The sequence below is a fragment of the Martes martes genome, assembly GCF_963455335.1.
Source record: "Martes martes genome assembly, chromosome: 9".
Lineage (NCBI taxonomy): Eukaryota > Metazoa > Chordata > Mammalia > Carnivora > Mustelidae > Martes > Martes martes.
This window is the reverse complement of record NC_137896.1, coordinates 131,076,348-131,093,636: the sequence shown is the minus strand read 5'-3', so window position 1 is coordinate 131,093,636 and position 17,289 is coordinate 131,076,348. Positions and strand designations below refer to the sequence as shown.

The 17,289-nt window shown below is 53.1% G+C and overlaps 1 protein-coding gene across 2 annotated transcripts in view; it reads left to right on the top strand.

The window, feature by feature from the left end:
* The window catches only part of LPIN1 (lipin 1), a 130,131-nt gene that overhangs the window by 17,744 nt on the left and 95,098 nt on the right, over window positions 1–17,289 (top strand). The window lies entirely within an intron of this gene.

Sequence of the window (17,289 nt, the reverse complement as noted above, 5' to 3'; positions counted from 1 at the left end):
ATATTTAATTTAAATTAATTTAATTTAATTTTACTTTATTTTATTATTTTATCATATTTTGAGAAGTCTTATTTTGGGTCAGGGGTCAGCTTCCTTATACACTTGGACCCAAACCCCAGAGGTTTTCTCTGGACTAGCCTCCTCTGTGGATAAAGTAAAAATGGGTACAGTAGGTGGAGCTAGAGAGTCAGAGAACTAGAGAATGCAGAGAGCCTGTCCTGGGACTTCTCAGGAAGACCAGGTAGGCAGTCATCCTCCAAAAGGGTTGTGCAACAGAATCCGGGAGCAATTTGTTTAAAAACAAACAAACAAGCAAGCAAGATTACAGAATTCCAGATCCCATCCCTATGAAATAAAATTTCTGGAATTGAGCCTTGGTCACGTTTAACACGTTGCCCATCTGATGTGCAGTCAGGTTGGGGAGGCACTGATCTAGAGATTCTAGAATAATCCAGATGTGAGCCAGGCTGTCTGCTGAATGATTTGGTCAGCGGGCTGAGCTGTTTTGAATCTGTAGGCCTGTGCTTTTCGAAGTGAGGTCCCCAGACCAGATTCTGCATCAGTATCCCCTGGGAGCTATTCAGAAATGCAAACTTTCAGACCCCAGTCGAGACTATCAAATCAGAATCTGCATTCTTTCTTTTTAAAGGCTTTATTTATTTGAGAGAAGGAGAGAGAAAGAGAGAGAGCAAGCAGGCATAGGGCCAGAGGGAGAGAGAATATCTCAAGCAGACTCTGGGGCTTGATCCCAACGTGAGGCTCAATCCCATGACCCTGAGATCATGACCTGGGCTGAGACCAAAAGTCGGACACTTAGCCAACTGAGCCACCGGTGCCCCAGAATCTACATTCTTTACAAGCGCCTCTGGCTGACTCAGAGGTGATTGAGAGTGTAAGAGGTCATGAGATCCATGCCTCTTGTTCGCGTGGGTTCTATCCCTGGAATGGGAGCTCCCCGAGGCAGGGGTTGTGTTTGATCCCTGGCCCCTCTCTGAGTCTCTTTCCTCCTCTTTGCTGTATTTCCTTCTCAAGGTTGTTAGAGGAAATCATGCCCAACTCCCATATTAGATTGTGAATTCTTTGAGGCCAAGGGCCATATAGTTTTAAAATTTCTGTGTGCCCAATGCCTAGCATTGAATGAATTTGCCATTTTGGCACAGAGAATTATCGACCTTGAAGCAGAAAAGACTTGGCAGATTGTAGATTGTAGATTCACCTAATGAACGGGTGAAGAAATTATGGTCAAGTGATGTTTCAAAGTCAGATGCTCCGTTATCCTCGCATGAGCCTAAATGTGGGGTTCACGTGAGGATTCAGAGAAGGCACCCCACCACAGCTGCCACTCTCCCTGAGGTCCTTCTCCCCTTGGGGTTGAGTTGTGAAGGTCTTCCAGCCCCTCTGACCACAGCCATCCCCGTGTCCTCTGAACTTCCACACCAGCCGGTGTGTGCATCACTCGTCTGCCCCGAAGCCTGGACTGGCTTCCTCCCGCGTTCTTTGCTTGCTGTGGATTGCTCTAGGGGTTACGGTGTGCTCACACCATACATACCCAGGCTCTCGGAAGACAGAACCACGGCTCTCTGTGCTCCCCATCTGCTTCCCAACCCAACACCTGACACAGGCTGAGCACATAACAAGAACGGTGAACTTTTTGAATATTGATTAATTTTTTAAAAAATAGGACCCCTTTTATATATACAAAAGTTACAGGGATTACTGTAATGAAGACCTGCATCCGTACTACTTCCTTCACCAATAAAACCAGATGATCAGAGTTGAAACGCTCTAGGTCATTTTCTCAGCCTCTCCGGATTTCCACCGTCATCGGTGATACCATGGGGCTTCATCGTTCCGTGTTCCTGCCCGTACCATACAGCTCCTAAAACCAAGGTGCAAGGCAGTCATGAGGCTGTAATTCATTCAGTTCCATCGCTCCGTATTTATCGAGAGCCGATTGTATGGCAAGTGCTGGCTGGAAACGTGAGATGCCTCAGTGAATGAATCTGGCCAAAACGAAGCAAATAAAAAAAATAAAGCCCTGGCCTCCTGGGGTTCACATTCTGGACAGTCCAACAACAAGAAGTTATGTAAGTTACATAATGTGTTAGAGGTTAAAAGTGCGGTGAAACCGGGTATAAGGCTCGGGGATGGCGAAGTGGGAGGGCAGGCTGTGGTCAGGAATGGCCTTGGTAGGAAGGTACTGACTGAACCGAGATTGGAAGGTGTTGAGGAGCCGGTCGTTTGATTTGGAGGGAAAGGTGTTCCAGGTAGAGCCATAACCAGCCGGTGCAGGGACCCTAAGGGAGAGCATTTGAGGACGAGCAAGGAGAGCGGTGTGGCTGGACGGGGCACCAGGCGAGGGTAGAGGGGATGAAGCTGGGGGGAGAGGGAGCAAATAGGGCTCCGCCTGCCCCTGTGAAGACTCTGGCTTATCCTTTGAGCCCTTGCAGGGTGTGGGCCAAACAGTGGTGTTTTCTGACCTCTTTGGCTGCAGTGTGGATGGTAAGTTATAAGATGAGACACAGGGAGTCCAGCTGGGAGTAAACCAAGAAGTAAATTGCAGTTAACCAGGAGAGAGAGGAGGGGATTTACGGCGGTGGTTAGCTGGTTAGCCAGTCAACCTGGGTCAGCCTAAGGTGAGAACCGGGGGAGGTGGTGCACAGTGGCCAGATTCTGGACGTGTCTTAAAGAGAGAGCCATCAGGATGTCCTGAGGACTTAGACGTTGGTGTGAGAGAAGGAACAAGTTTACTCCAAGGTTTTTGTTTTGAGTGTCTGGAAGGACATAGTTACCATCAACCACGATTCGGGGGGGGGGGTTACCCTGCAGGTAGAAAAGTGTGGGGTCAGCTGAGGTTTGGACTTACTGAGTTTGAGACACCCGCCAGATATCATAAATGGGGATGTCAAGTAGGCCTTGGGGTACGTGACTCTGGAATTCGGAGAGAAATCACACACATTTCGTGTCCTGGAAACCACGTGAAAAAAGTACAGAAATAGGGAGTGAGAAATCGTGTCAGTGTTGTTGATGGACCAAAGCAAGATTGTAGGTTGAGGATTTCCTACTGGATCGAGCAACATGATGCTCTTGGTGACGTTGCTGGGGACTGTGCTGGTGCAGTGGCAGGGGCGGGGGTAGAGCCCCGACCCAGTGGGTTCAAGAGGGAGCGAGAAGAGTGCAATTGAAGAAATGAAATCGAGCAGATGACCCTCTAGAGAAGATTGCTGGAAAGAAAAACAGGAGGGCCAGGGGATCAGGTCAGGAGAAGGTCTGGGATATGCAACAAGGAAATAAAAGCAAGAGGGTTTGGTGGTCGATTGCATCGGTCCGGTCGCGGTGGGAGAATCGGTGCTGTGTTGAGAGGCCAGCAGCGACCAGCAGACAGAGCGTTTCGCTCTGCGCCTCGTGTTGGGAAGGCAGGCTCAACTGCTAAGTTGTGATTCGCAGACTCCCGCAGACCAGAGGCTCCCAGGCCAAAGGAGGGAGAAGGAGGACCCAGCCCGACTTCTAGCTTTATCCACACCACCATTATCCCAGAGCGGCCCGAGGGTGGTGCTTCTTGGCCCGGCATCAGGTCACAGGCCTCCGGGAGCTGCTGGTCTGAGCTTGGACACCCGGGGGCCCCCTCTCTGGCGATGTGGGTGCCTTCCCTGGGCAGCTTCCAGAAACCTGATTCACCTTCACAACTGAGCTCAGCTGTGCTCCCCTGGGCCGCCCTCGCTGTGCTCCTGCCGCACCGTGCTCCCTTCCCCGAGGTTCTCCAGGTCAGTCTCTCCGGCCTCCGACCCGGAGAAGGGGTTTGCTCCTAAGAAAGGAGCGTCTCTTGGGAACATCTGCAGAGGCCCCTACAGCCCCAAGAAGGATGATGTCCATTTCTGTGGAGCTCTGGCTTGTTCCTTCTTTGTTTTTAAGCAGTGCTGTCATTCACATGGGCAGCGCTGAAAACGGAGGCCGGCCTCCTGCCTCTTCCAGAAAGCTTGCCCCGCTCACGTGTTTGCAGCATCCCGGAGCCCTGAGCCCTGCTCCAAGCCAGGCTGGAGCAGCTGCAGCCCCCGGAGGTCTGTGGCTGACGCGGGGGGCAGGCGGGAGCACCCCCTGACCACTCTGGCCTAGTAGAGGCTTTGGCTCCTGCTTCCCCCGGCTTTGGCCGGAAAGCCCGCGGCCTGCCGGAGTCTGTGTATCACGACTCAGGAATTCATCTGCCTTCCCAGTCCTGGTGAGCTGTGTTTGCTGAACCTTGGCGACCTGCTGTTTCCTTCCTTGCCTGCTGAGGCCTGGGGACAAGGAAAGGCCACTGTTCTGGGGGTGGGGTGAGCAGAGCAGGGTTTGGTTGGCTGCCGTGGTGGCTGAAAACCCGACTCCCACCGCATTAGGTCGGCCTTGCTGGCTGTGGGCACCGGCAGACCTGGGCACCGAGACCCACCTCGGCAGGCCAGGAGCAAGCACCCCCGTCATGCCATGCGGCAGTGGGACAAGAGGGCAGGCCTGGCTTGTCATGCTTTCCTCTGCTCTGGGCGATTTGCCAACCCAGCGGCTCCTGGCTTTGCTGGCTGTCCTGGCTGACCGAAGGCAGGCCGGTGGTGGTCAGCGGGTGTCACTGTGTTCAGCACTGACCACGGTGTCATTTTCTTCCGAACAACAGACAGCCTGTCCCTCTTGTGCCCTGACTTTGTGGGGATGTGGTTGGCAGTGGCCTGGTCAGCTGAGCTCCGTCCGGGGCTTTGGGGCGAGCCTCGGGGCGTGGGGGCACACGGTGTCCTGCCGGTCCTGACTCCTCTGAGGTCACAGCCTCTTGTTTGCAGCCTGATCTCCGACTTGGCCAGGGTCCAGCTTCATGGCAGCCCTCAGGAGACCAGATGCTTTCGTAGAAGGGACTGGATGTACTCAAGGTCAGGGGCTTCCTCAGTTCTTTATTTAAAAGTCCCTCCCAGAATCCAGGGCGCTGGGACTGGCTCCCAGACACCGTCCTCTTCCGAGAACTGAGAGGACGCCGTCCTGTGGGTCGGATGTCTCCAGAGACAGCAGTTTCCTCATGTTCTAGGCTGTTGTTTCTGCAGCGACCCCCCCCCCCACGTCGGGGCTGATATCTGTGCTCGAAGCTCCCCTCACACGTGCCTGACACTCACCTCCGAAGTCGGGAAGGGGCAGAATTCCTGTCCCCTCCTGTTCGGAGACGCCCTGCGCTCTCCAGTGGGACGGCTGCTGGTTCTTCGTAGAGGAAATAAACCTTGTTCATGAGGATCCTTCTCTCTTGAAACTGGTATTCGGGGCACGGTCAAGGCTTTGCACATTTTGCGAGCAGAGCTTTGTCACGAAGACTGTAAACCCTGTAGATAAACCCTGTAGATAAACCCTGTAGATAAACGCTCTACGTTTGGAGAGTCAGCTACATGCCTGAGGCCACTGCTCGGGTCCACAGCCCACGTCCACGCCCTCGCCCCACGCTCTGAGCCTCCTCCAAGTCACATTCGTGACTAGGTGGTCCCTAGGCTCCTCTGAATCCTTGTGTCCACGTGAAATATTGTGTTGTCTGTATCTCTTTTTTAAAAAACGCGTCCCCATAAACACCTTTTTAAGGAAAACTTTTTTCCTGACACTAAGTCGTTATATGTCATCGAAAAGAGAGAGGTGTGTTATTCTACCAAGTTCAGCTTGGTGTGAATTAAGGTTTGACTTAGTGGCCCGCGTGGCTGCCGAGCCTTTGGGGAAGTCCTGTCAGGCTGGACCACAGCGCAGCTCAGCCACCTTCTGACGTGAGGGGCTCTGAGGTCGCTGGAGGGTGTTCAGGAGAAAGACGGCAGCATAGGGAGGAAGCAATCCAGACCTTCACGCCCTCCGGTGGTCCCTGTCAGACACGTTGAGAAACTGTAGGTTTCTGTGGGTCTGTAAACTTGAAGTGTCGTCTGTCTAGTCGCTCGCGGCTCACCGGTTCCGTCATTCATGCCCCTGTCATTCAGCTACCGGTCACCGAGCGGCCCCATTGCGCCAGGCTCTGAGGAACAGGAAGAATAAGGCTGGTGGCCGCTCTTGGGGGATCCCCTAGTGGGATGGGGGACAGGCCGGCCAGGCGTGGGACGAGTGTCAGCGCTGAGGTGTGAGCAAGGTGCTGTGAGACAGTGATGAGGACGTGAGTGGTGACACCTGTGGGAGGTGGCCGGGCGTCACAACCGAGATGCGGGGTGAGTGGGCGTTGGCCAGCCGAGTGAGGGTCTGGGGTGGAAAGAGCACGTCAGCTGTGTGGCCTTTGGAAAAATTACTCAGCCTTCCAGAAACTCAGTGTCTCCAGTACAAACCAGGACGGTAATACCCACAGAGACGAGAGAAGAATGATGGGGTTAGAAGAAGGGATCTCTGGGCACACAACAGGTGTGTTTTCTTATTCCACACTGGGGAGACTGAAGGTGTGGCCCTGTCACCTTGACACAGGTTGAAGTCCCTCTAAGTGTAGCTTCTAAGGGTCACGATGTATCGGGGTGACTTGAGTGCTGGGGGCTTGGTGTCTTGAGGTCACAGTCACCTGTGGTTCAATTCACTCTCCCCCCAAGTGTGGCCCCCAGCGCCTGCCCAGGGGTGGAAACACAGATCTCCATTGGGGAGCCCCTTTAGGCTTGACCAGTCAGGTGGCACAGTGCCCAGGGGGGTCCCTCCCCACTTGTGTGGCCTTCCCAGGCTCTCCTCCTGGCCTCTGTCCCATCGTGTGCTCTCTCTGGTGTGGCCCGCTGCCGCCCCTTTGTGGGCCACAGCAGCAGCCCCCTGCCCCTCTGGAAGCACTTGGTAAGGAGGGAAGAGCAGAGGCTTTGGGGCTGGACAGACTCGGGTCCATTCACCCCTTGGCACTGCCACCGCGTGTGACCTTGGGCAGGTCATGGAAAGCTGGTTGGAACCACAGCTTCTTCATTTCTAAGTTGATGCTGATGAAACTCTCTCTCGGGGAGCTGGTGAGGCTTCTAGAGACAGGCAGGTGGGTGCCGGTGCGGCTTTCAGCTCGAGGTGGGCACAGGCTGGGGTGTCGGTCCTTGGGGCAGACTCCCCGCTCCCAGAGCCTCTGTGGCTTCCTGGGCGTCCGGGCTGATCCTCTGTGGGCTCGGCTGGTTTCACACGGTCACTTCAGGCTCAGGGACACGCTGTCTCCCTCTGTGGCCGTCCTCAGCTCCTCTTCCTGGACCCCAGAGTCGGCTCTGTTCCTAGCTCGGCTCTTGGTGCTCACTGGGCTCCCGTCTCCTCGCTGGCTTACAGCGACGCCAGGACCTGTGTGTCCGTCCTTGCTGCCTGCGGCTTTGTTTCCGCTTGCCGCCCCCTCCCTCGTTGGCCTTGCGAGCTCCTGCTTGGTCATTAGCACCCAGCCCTCCTGCGATGACTCCCCGGAACCGCCCTCATCCTTCCCTGGGAGATTTTCCTCCCTTGGGGCTTCCGCCGCCCTTGGTTTCTGCCTCCACGATGACACCCATCAGGCCGGATTATTCAGCTGCGTTTCTGCACCTGTTTTTCCTGCCAGACTATGAATGACTCAGGTGATGAGGTCACAGTCATCTTTGTAATTGCTCCAGGGATGAGCTCAGGACTAAGCACAGGGCACAGCTTGGAGCGGGAGCTTAATTCATTGACTAGTCCAGTCCTCACTGGTTTCTCTACATTCAAGGTTGTCCAGAGCACCTGGCCCAGGTGGCACATGGCGGACTCTTAGCAAGAATGAGTAACTGCGGGGCGTCTGGGTGGCTCAGTGCGTTAAGCATCTGCCTTTGGCTCAGGTCATGATCCCAGGGTCCTGGGATAGAGCCCCGCATCTGGCTCCCTGCTTGGCGGGGAGCCTGCTTCTCCCTCTGCCTGCCACTCCCCCACTTGTGCTCTCACGCTCTCTCTCTGACAAAAAAAATAAACAAAATATTAAAAAAAAAAACAGCCAGTAACTGCATCATACCTTTAGTTACACCACTTGCTTATATGTAGTAGTAGTAATAATAATAATGATAATAATAATAAAATACAGCATTTATTGAATGCATAGCATATAAAGGTTTCTGTGCTAAGTGGTTTAACTTCATCCATATTCCATCCTCATAATTACAATATATTCTGATCTTCATTTTACAGCTGAAAAACCTGAAGGACATAAAAGGTAAATGACTAGATTAAAAAAAAAAAAAAGACTAGATCTGGGCCACACATCTAGTTTGTGAGGGTCTAGGATTTGAGCTCAAGCCTGTCAGCTTCGAGAGTCTGTATTGTGGTCCCCGTATCACTCACCAGTGCACCCGGGGCTGATGTGCTGTCTGCTTTCCGTCTGTGGCTTTGCTAAAGCTGTTCCTTAGCCATTTGGGGTAACCTCCCCCTCCCTCACCACCCTCCGGGATGTCAAGGCCTCGAGGTTCTCAGGGCTGTTTCTGCTGCGTTTCATTCTCTGGTCTTGCGGCATCAGAATGACCAGTGTTTTCAGGGCACCAAGAGCTGTTTGGCTCAGGTATCGTAAGATGCACAGACACAGAGTGACGAGCATGAAGGAAGAGTTTGAGGATAGTCACAGGGCCCTCGAGCAGGAAGGATGACACTCCGCACATAGGGCCACCTGCGGAAGCCCCAGGTGGGTGAAGGAGCAGAGAGAGGAAGGAGAAAAACGTGGGCAGGAGCCTTTCCGTGGTTTCCTAGGGGAGGGATGGACGGGCAGGGTGAGTGGACGTAGGACTGACCAGTGTGAGTGACTTCTGCAGGCTCTAGGCCCTCGGGCCGTTCCCGGGGGTCTGGAAGCTGGCCCTGCCGTGACCGGGGCAGGTGGCTGGCCACCGAGGGGGTGAGTGGTTGAGGGCTTGCGTTATGGGCTCTGGGTTGGTTGGTTTGCATGGGAAAGGCTTTCTCATCAATGTCATCAAGCTCTGGGACCCAAAGAAGCCAGTCATGGAGAGCTGGATTTTAACTGAGTCACTAGTTAAGAGGTTTTTTTATTTTATTTTATTTTTAAGATTTATTTAGTTGAGAGAGAGAGCGCGGGTGCGTGTGCACACATGAGTGGCGGGAGGGGCTGGAGAGAATGTCTCTCTGTTGAGCCATTGTGGGGCTCGATCTCGTCACCCTGAGATCACGACCTGAGGTAAAACCAAACGTCAGACGCTGAACCGACAGCGCCCCCCCCCAGGTGCCCCCAAAGGATTTTTATTCTTAAGAAAATAAATACATATTGCTGATATTTCTTTTTAATCCTAAGAGTGAGTGTTCTGTGGTGCGGAGATGGCCCTGGGTTCTCTCCGTGGCTAGCCTGGGGAGGGGCCGTCTCCCCGTGGTCAGCAAGGCCCTCGATGCTCCAGCATCAAAATATGCCCTCCCCTCGTTCCTCCCTTGAGTGTCCTCATTCACACTTGGATTTCTGGAAGCTGCTACCATAGCCTCCCCTGGGGGGGGAGGGCGCTGATGGAGTCGGGAAGGGTGGGTGAGTGAGCCCCAGTGTTGGACACGACACCTGTTATTTTGACAGCTTCGTTTCTCCAAAATAAGTTACCTGACTTATAAAAACCACCATTTGTTCAGTGAAAAGGGGTTTTCAAGATTATGTCCTTAGGGGCAACGCTACATTCTCTAGTCCCTCGTGGAGACTGGTGATGGTACAGGGATGTCATAAGGGTGCAGAGAAGTTCTGAAGGAAGATCGTCATTATCTCATTTCTCTACCGTTTCCAAGTCTGTCCCCCACCGTGGAGCTGGCCGTGTACAACACTTGCTACTGTCCCCTGAGAGGACGCTGGCCCCGTGGCCCTGCTGCGGGATGGCGTGGCCCCGCGCTGCCCGCTTGTGGACTCAGGGGGATGGATCTTCCAGGCTCGGAAGGCAGGGCTTTGGGGCTTCGGGGCACCTTGCGTGATTGCGCTGAGATCCCTGGGGTCTAACCTTGGCCTGACCCTCCCCGGTGCTCCTGGTCCTGCCCAGGGTGTTGTACCAGCTTCTCCCGCCTTCTGGATGCCGAGCTCCTGGCATGGTGTCTGGCAAACAGTGGTGCTCCATGATCGTCTGTATTAATTTAATTTAAGTTGAATTTCCCATTAGAATCCTCTAAGGAGAGGCTCCTTTCTTGTTTTCCAATCCATCCCATCCTTGTGTAGACACATACACATGTGTGTACACTTATGGTCTGTGTGGGGTCTTTTCATAAACAGGCAAGGATGCGCTTAAACAGTGGGATTAGATTTCACACAGAGCAGTCCACTCATAAACACCCCCGACACCCACGCACACGTACACCCACACATCAAACACACAGAAACGCACACTGTGTAGACACAAGCAGACACACAGACGCACTTGCAAAGACAGGCCCAATCCCTCACCAGCCACAGCCATGTGATGCAGTTTTATACATAAACATGCAGAGGAGTGCAAGGCAGCCCGCCCCCCCCAAGGCACATGCCCTGTTCTGGCCATTTATTCCTCCCAACCACATGGCCTCCCAGCCTAACCGCCTGAGACAGCGGCTTTCTTAGATCCCGTGAGTTCGTGGCTTGGTTGGGTGAGTCTCTGGCTCCTCCGGGCCTCTGAGTCGAGCCAGTGGAGCCTGACTGGTGTGTGGCCTGGTCGGGAAGCGTGACGGAGGCTTCCGTCGCGTGGCTGGACGGCCCGGCTCAGTGGGACCGCGGACCGAGCTGCCGAGCAGAGGCTCTCGGCCATGACATCTCAGGGCAGGCTAACCTCCTACGTGGCAGCCACACCCCCAGCTCTGCGGGAGGTCGAGGGGGACACGGGAAGGCTTCCAGTGACCCAGCCTCTGGAGTTGCCAAGTGTCACCCGTCCTGCGTCTCGCCGAGCACACCGGGCACTTAGGCTAGCCCAGGTGGAGGGGCGGGGCTGCCGGCCTCGGCCTGCGCTGGGAGGGGCCGCGGACTCTGAGGCCATCACAGTCTGAGGCACACACGAGTGTGCACGCACACAGCCTACCCAGCCCAGGTGAGGCTGGAGCCGTCCTCACTGAGCACCCTCTGGGGGGGGCATCTGGGCCCGAGGCCGTGGCCATGGGGAGGGCTGTGTCCTTGGCAGAGCTGGGCAGCATGCCGCCTCCTTTGCTCATCTTTCCTGTGGGTGTGATGGAAGGTGAGGCCTGGGGAAGAGCCTGTGCCGGGGCCACGTCTTTCCGGGGAGGGATTTCTATCCGTTCAGCTAAATCGGGTCCATTTTCCAGGACACTTTACGGGGTGTGCTCAAAGTCTGGAGTCACAGACCATACCCTGGGTGCCCAGGAGAACACCGAATGTCAGAGCAGGAAGGGGACATATTCTGTCCACTCCAGGCCCCTCATGGTACACACAGGGACACTGAGGCCAATGGAAGGGGCCCAGCTGGTCTTGGTCATGCAGCTGGGATCCCATAGTCCTGGGTCCTTGCCACTGCAGGCCTGTAAGCCAGGCGGTTGCCTCCGCCGGGGCCTCCGGGGCTGAGCACCCTTCGGAGGTAGGTGTACTTCTGTGTCAGATGTCAGGAGGACACTAGGCCTGGGACGGGGCAGCCACTGCTGGTCAGTGTGAGGCCTGGGGGAGCTCAGTTCTCACACACGTGGCCAGGAGGACATGCCAGGAGCAGGTGAAAGCTTCCCCTTAGTGGTCTAAGACATGAAGCCACCGGAGAGCTGCTGGGACCAACACCACCTTCCTCTTTCCTTTAGGAAAAGTACAAAAATCAGGCTGTGCATAGCCTCCGTCCAGACCAGTAGCCTGAAATGTGGATGGAGTGAGTCATGGCTTTGAAGTCAGTCAAAGCTGGGTCACATCTCAGCTCACGTACCCCTGTTTGCTAGCTCTGTGACCTCTAAGTCCCTTGACCTTCTGAGTTCCAGTGTCTTCATGTGTCTATGGAGAAAATCATACTTTTAATCTTCCATTCAGCACCGTGTTTATTGAATAGCTACTATGTGCCAGACACTGCTGGGGATACAACAATAAGGACAACAGGCACTGTCCCTTATGGAGGAAGCTGTTGTCAGCTGAACAGTTAGGCAAACAAAAGTAACTTTGCTAACTGTGTTAAATGTTACAGAGGAGTGATAGGGCGCTGTGAGGCGGTGCAGTTATGGTGTGACCAAGTTGAGGTGGCCAGGGACATCCTCTCTGAGGTGACACTTGGCTATTGTATAATCTGGCAATGAGTAGTAGCTAACCAGCTGAAATGTGTCTCAGGCAGAGGAAATGGCATGTGCAAAGGCCCTGTGGCCAGAGGGAGTAGGTTGAATAGGAGGCGTTAAAAGGCCAGTGTGACTGGGTCAGAGAGATCACAAGGAGCCAGTGGGAGATGAGACGGGACAGACGGGTGGGAAATTTGTTCACTGAGTTAAGGAAGGGTTTGAAACATTGTATACATTTTATGTATTTACTTAATTACTTTAAGGGACACAATCAGATTGCCAACAAGATGACCATGGCGGCAGCATGGCGATCAGACTGCTGGATGACAAACAGGGATGTGGGCGACCCCGTAGGGAGGCTGTGCCTGGCAGAATAATAATGGTCCCTTGAAGATATCTATGTCCTGAGCCTTGGAACCGTGAATCTATTAATTACATGGAGAAAAAGAACTAAGGTTGCAGATGGAATCAAGGTTACTCAACACTGACCTTAAAATAGGGAGATTATCCTGGATTATCCAAGTGGGCCCAGTGTAATCCCATGAGCTCGGAGAGTGGGTCAGAGACCGGGACTTTGGAAGCACTTGACATGCCCTTGCTACACTGGAGGTAGAGGAAGTATTTATTCTTTCCCTCACTTTGTCATTGAAGAAAAGGAATTTCGAGGACATGTAGTGATCTACTCCAATATCCAGGGCTTCGATCCAATGCGCTTGGCTACAGACACTCTTAGCCTTTCTGGGGGGTCTGGGGAACCCGGAGGGGTTCAGGGGGGCCCAGGTTAGGGCTTGACTTAGGCTAATTTCAGTCCCACCTGTAGTGTCACCCACTTCATCCTCTCCCAACCAGAACAAACGGACCCTTACCATCTCTTACTTCAAGTTGTATTGAGCGAGAAAAGGGGATTTTGTCACTGGAATTATGATGTAGGAGGACATGCACATTTAGACTGGCAGAATTTTGGAGATACAAAAGGAGTCATTTAGTGCAACTCCATCTTCTGCTTGCTGGAAAAATTGAGACCCAGAAAAGGGAAGTATCTCGCCCAAGCCTCCCTGACCTCCCCTCGCCCGTGAGAAACAGAACTAAGGTCGGGATTGCCTGATCCCAGAGCAATCATCCTTCTGTCGTATCCCGGATGGGGCCCTGTGTTCCTGGAAACTTCATTTGGAGTTTGAATGAATTTTCCCATAAAAGTAGGCTTTCTGCATGGAACTTGGTCCCCTTAAGACTCCAGCTGTAAGGTGAACTATGGATTCCTCTGCCTTCCCTTCCCAGGAAAAGTGAACTCACTTTGATAGAACCATTTCAGGATGAAAATGTTATTCTTTACTCCAAAGTAAGTTCACAAATGAACTTCAGCCTGCCCCGTTTGTAAACTGGGAGCAGCTGGAGCCATCGCTGTGGACTCTCCCCCTGGTAACCTAGAAGCATTTCTGTCTGAAGACTCCCTCCCTTTCCGCTCTGAGCTTGTGGGAGCCTACTGTCCAAATGTTTGTCCATCAGTGCAAGTACAGCAAGACCTCTGGGGCCACATAGAGCTGAAGTTGAACTTGGTCCCAGGTCCTACGTGTGTGAGCTTGGGCAAGTGGTGGGCTAGGGGTGGAGCCGTGAGCCAGGACCTGGATCTCGATCTTCACAAAGATGCAGCTTTGCTGGAGTACGTGGTATGTGCAGGTCACCTCCAAGGACACTTCTCAGTAGACTCTCTTGGCAGCCCTGGGGGAGGTAGTCCCATGTTGGTGCTTTCTTGCTTTCTTTTTTTTAAGGGTTTTAATTATTTATTTAAGAGAGAAAGAGAGTGTGAGCTGGAGGGAGAGGGAGAGAGGATCTGAAGCAGACTCCGCGCTGAGTGCAGAGCCTGACATGGGGCTCGGTCTTCTGACCTAAGATCACGACCTGAGTCACAATCAGGAGTTGGACGCTCAACCAACTGAGCCACCCGGACACCCCCACGTTGGCTCTTTAGAAGAGGAAACTCCCTGTATGATTCCACTTCCAAGTGGCAGAGGCCCCAACCAGGCCATGACCAGTCTTTGTGGTTCTCTTTCAAGTGCTCAATACTCCGTACCCATCAGTGTGGTCACGTGAGCAAGCAACACAACCCAGCATAAAGTGAAAGACAGCGGGAAAGTGTCTTCCTATCTTCTGTCTGTTCATCCGTCCACACTTAACTGTGTTCATTCCCCAAGCGTTTTCCCATTTTTCTTCATCTATTTGTCTATTTCATCTTTGAGGCATGCAGATGACTTCTTTTATTGTACGTAACCATGGACAAGGGATGGTTCGAAACACAACAGGATCTTTGTCCGTCAGCGCAGGCTACTATAATAAGAACTGGCCGTGCGCCTTGCACAACAGACATTTATTTCTCGGAGCTCTGGAAGGCTGGTTGTCCAAGATCGGGGTGCCAGTGGGGTTGGGTTTTGTTGGGAGCCCATTTCTTGGCTTGTAGACCGCCACCTTCCTGATGTGTGCTCACACAGTGGAGAGACATCTCTCTGCTGTCTCTTCTTAGAAGGCACTGACCCCCTTCATGAGGGTTCTACCCTGATAACCTTATCACATGGCATTATCTCTTGATTCTTTTTTCAGCTCTGGGGTAACCATTTTACTGTTTTCCTCTCTTTATAGATGAGAATACTGAGGCTTACAAAGGTAGAAGACCACATGCTGAAGACCACACAGCTCTTAGGGGAAGAACAGGGGTTCAAACCCAAGTTTATTTTCAGCATCTATGACTGCTCCCTGCTTGGCGTGTGGGCTCTGGAGGCTGGGCTTCAAATTGTATGTTAAGAATTTTGAATGACAATGGACAAATCTTTGTGGAGTGGAATGAGATTATTTTCTTCTTGACTTTGAGAGAAATTCTTGTTGCAATACACAAGTTCACCATTTTGGTGTTCTTGTGTTTCTGTTTAATCTCTGAAATCAAACCAAACATTTGGAGGGTTCAGAGTTCCCCTGGCAGGAACATACATTTGGCATTTGATTTGAAACCTTATTTTTAATCGGGATCAAATGCAAGCATTGTGGATTTAAATTGATGCTGGCCTTCCTAGCCTGCCTCGTGAGTGTGAAATGAGTACAACCATTGTACCCAGCGTGTGCTCGTGCCCCAGGAGGAATTTGAGTTGGATGGTCTAGAACATCTGTATCCAAGCCACATGATTTTTTTTATAGCATGCTAGTATTCCACAGGAGCTGAAATGGGGGTAGTAACTAGACTCTAAGAAGTGCTTTAAGTGCATCATTCAGTTGAAACCAGGACGGAATTAATGGCCATACCAAGCAGTTCATAGATGAACAACCTGGTCTTGTTGCCCCACTTTCCCAACAATGATTCAGACGTGGGGGGGGATCCCTTGGCTCACATCTGCTGCCTTTCTAGGGCCTGGTGAAGGAAACCCTATCCGTCCTATCCCAGACGTGGTTCCAGCATACTAGAACGGTCCTCCCGGAATTTATCCTTCCGGTTTTCCTCATTTGGTTAATGATACCATCATCTACCTGGTCCCCCAGGCCACATACTGCAGTCATCCTCAACATGACTCTCTTCACCCACCCAGCCCGTCCACGTCCCTCACCATGCCCAGGTGATTCCACCACGAGGAGGTGCCCTCAGCTGCCCCTTCCTCTTCAGCCCCCCTGTTCCCGCCTTGGCTCACCTCCTGACCATCCTTTCCTGGAATAGCCTTTACATTCACTCCTCGGACCCCAATACCAGACGTCGGAATGATCTTATAAAACACAGGTGCGGGAACCTGGGTGGCTCAGTGGGCTGGGGCCTCTGCTTTTGGCTCAGGTCATGATCCCGGGGTCCTGGGATTGAGCCCCACAACGGGTTCTCTGCTCAGCGGGGAGCTTGCTTCCTCCTCTCTCTCTGCCTGCCTCTCTGCCTACTTGTGATCTCTGTCTGTCAAATAAATAAATAAAATCTTAAAAAAAACCCCACACAGGTCCATTCATCCCACTCCTCTGTACCCCACACCGTGCCCAGCGACTGTTCTCAGACTGTGTTCTCTGGAACCTCGGGTTCTGCAGCCAACACCAGGACCTGGGGCCTCTTCCCTGATGTAGTTCCTCTACTGTTTATTTACGTGAGGCCTCCTAAAAGATCTTGTTTGAGGAGGGCATTTTTCTGAAGAAGAAAAGGGCCCCACTTTACCCACATCTTCTGACCATGGTCCCCCCACCAGTCCCTCCCACTGTTCTCCGGTCATGGTCATGGGGCCCTCTGTGCTGTTCTCCAAATACACATGTGATGCCTTTGTTTCTTTGAACACGCTCTCTTTTCTGTCGGGAAAGGCCCCTCTCCCTCCTCTCTTCTCTGAGAGCCCCACTCATCCTTCAGAAGCAACTCAGACATCACCTTCTGTGGACGGCACAGCATTCCTTGTACTCCCTGCCCGAAAACCACTGGCTCCCCCCTGTGCTCCCAGGGGGCCTCGGGCATGTCTCAGTGGTCGTCCCGGAAATGCCAGACTAGTCTACCTGTCTACCTGCCCAACCCCGCTCGGCTGTGAGTGACTCAAGGCAGAATTTGCATTTCCCCAGCTAGGCGTTCCCACTACCCACCTGAGCACCTGACCCCTGAGAGAAATGGTGATACAAAGTAACATGTCAACTAATCACAGCAAGGGCTGGAAAAGCCACACGTATCCGATGTGCAGCAGGTAGGGCAACGGGTCGAGGGGGTGACCGGACAAGGGAAACAGGCACAGGGGCTTCAAAGTTTGTCCATTCTGGGCTGCTGTGGCTGAACCTGGAGCATACGTGTTTTTGAGTATAACTTAGGGAGAATTTGAGGCCTACAAAAACTCAGCATGTCCCTTAGGCTGGGCTACACCAGCGTGGGACTGGCATTCTGGGGCCTCTACCTGGGGCACCTGTGGGAAAAGCGATGGCGCAGGGCCCCCCACCCCGGCTCGGGTGGGGCCACACCAGCAGTCTGACCGGCTCATCCGCGTGCTAGGCTTTGCCCTTCCCCGAATGGACTCTGTCAATGCTCACAACGCACCTGTCAGCTCTGGGGTGGCTGTTATACCCATTTTGCAGCTAAGAAAACAAGCCTTGTGCAGCCACAGCTAAGAAGCTGTTGAGGCAGCACTAGAAGGCATGACTTCTGATCCCAAGTCTCATGGTTTCTGCACGTTGCCCTGCGTGTGCTTTGGGAAGGAGAGAAGTGGAGACGGGGCA